The 2,171-nt window shown below is 30.5% G+C and overlaps 1 pseudogene; it reads left to right on the forward strand.

The window, feature by feature from the left end:
* Positions 1-436: 436 nt before the first annotated feature.
* Positions 437-565, forward strand: LOC132516631 (U4 spliceosomal RNA; annotated as a pseudogene).
* Positions 566-2,171: the final 1,606 nt, after the last annotated feature.

Consider the following 2,171-nt stretch of genomic DNA (forward strand, 5'->3'; position numbering starts at 1 on the left):
AGAACACAAAATAGTTGAAAGAGAAATGTTGGAAAATGATAGCATGAAACATTGACAAAGAGAAAGTTGGTGTTGCTATACAAATATAAGACAAAATAGACCTCAGGGTAAGAGCACTACTAGAGATAAGAGGGCCATATTAAAATATTTAAAAAGTCAATTCAATAGGAAGATATTACAATCTCAAATATCATAAATTCATATTACAGAACAAAAAGGAGAAAAGAGGAAATCCACAATCATTTAACACACTTCCTTCTATAACTGACAGAAGAAGTGTGCATACAAAAAATTAGAAGATATAAACAATTATATTTTTAAACACAATCTAATTGATATGTAGAGAACATTTCACTGAGAACAACAGAATATATATTTTTAAGTACACATGTATAAAATTTACCCATATACTAGGCCGAAAAGAAAACCTCAACATAGCTTTGTGCAGTGGCAGTATCGTAGACAATGAGGCTTATCCGATGCACAATTATTGCTAATTGAAAGCCTCAACATAATCCAAAAACTTGAAATTATCCAGTTATGTTTTTTGATGAGAGTGGAATTTATCTAGAAATCAATAATGAAAATAGAATCAGAAAAACCCAACTGCCTGATATGAAATAATACATTTCTAAATAATTCAAGGTACAAATAGGAACTAAAAACAGAAAATATTTTGAAGCAACTAACAATAAATATCTGAAACAACAAAACATGCGTGGTGTAGTACTTTTCATTTTCAGCCTAGGTGGTATAGCAAGACCAAATCTACGCTCTTCTTCAACAACAAAGGAAAGAGGAGGAAATACGAAACAACATTCCAGACATTGGAAAACAGTGAAGAAATGCAAGCCATATGACGAGGATAACAAACAAGGTGACCTGTACACTTACAGGAACTAACTACTAGAAGCATGTCTAGCCTGCAATGCCAGAGAGAGAACCCAGATTTAAGGGCTTGCAGAACTGAGGGGCCAAAGAAGGGAGTTGGGGAGGCCACAGCAGTAAGAATTTGTAGAGAAGTTATATTCTCATACTACATTTTAACTATTTGTTATGGTGTGTGATGAAATAAGAACAAAAATGTTGACTAAAATTTAGAAATGTATTCATGCAGTTTACATTAGATAAACGAGGAAGTAAGAAGCAAATTCATTTATTACATCAAAAAATTTAAATATTGATTTGCATGGTGATCGTTAAAAATGTGCAAAAACTATATTTGAGATAAGAGTTTTTTACACATAACTTTTTGCTTAGTTACAATTGAAGAAAAGATTATGAATACAATAGTTCTTGTCTATATTAATCACCCATATAGACATTTTAAGTAAACAATTTACAGAAATTTTATAGTTATTTTTCTATGTAATATTTCTTGTGGTTATATTTATTGAAATGCAGCTTTATGTTCATTAAATCTAAAAATAAATAATTTGGGTTTGCATTTTGTATGTCTTTGCCTTTTCATTTTATTTTTGTAGTTATTTCATTATTTTTAACAAAAATATTGGTACCTGAGGTACTGGGGAGAAAAGGAAACAACCAAAAATCTGGTTCTTTACTACAGATATTTTGAAATGTATTCTCCTGGAGAAGGAATATACTTCTCTTGTTCAAACTTTTCTTAGTATTGCTTTATATCTAAAAATATATACTGTATATATACTGTTCACTACTGTATATTATACTGTACTCAATACATATTTCTGGTTGAGGCATTATAGTAAACTTCCTAAATTAATTAAAGAATTTCAAATACCAAAGATGATCTCATTGTAACATCATTTAAACCAAAATTGATTAATAAAAATTTTACCTAAAGTATGCTTTAAAAAAAAATTCTCTCCCACTTGACTGATAAAATTAATTGACTGCTTTTGAATTGTGAACAGAGCCACTATTATGAAGGGAATTTTTGGATTTAATTTTTCAGGTGTTTAACACAATTATTCTCCTCCCTTGTTAGTGGACATAAATGACATATACTAAGAATAAACACATAAAACTCTGTAAGAATACTGAGAGCATTTGAGTACCTGGTTCATATGCCCCAGACTAGACAGTGAGGCTGCACTTCATCTTGCCTTTCCTTAGCTAGGCTAGTTCACCCAATAATACTCTGTATCATAGCTGATCTGAGATGCATCTCTGACACATACAAAGAGTCT

The sequence above is a fragment of the Lagenorhynchus albirostris genome, chromosome 2 (genome assembly GCF_949774975.1).
Source record: "Lagenorhynchus albirostris chromosome 2, mLagAlb1.1, whole genome shotgun sequence".
NCBI classification, from domain to species: domain Eukaryota; kingdom Metazoa; phylum Chordata; class Mammalia; order Artiodactyla; family Delphinidae; genus Lagenorhynchus; species Lagenorhynchus albirostris.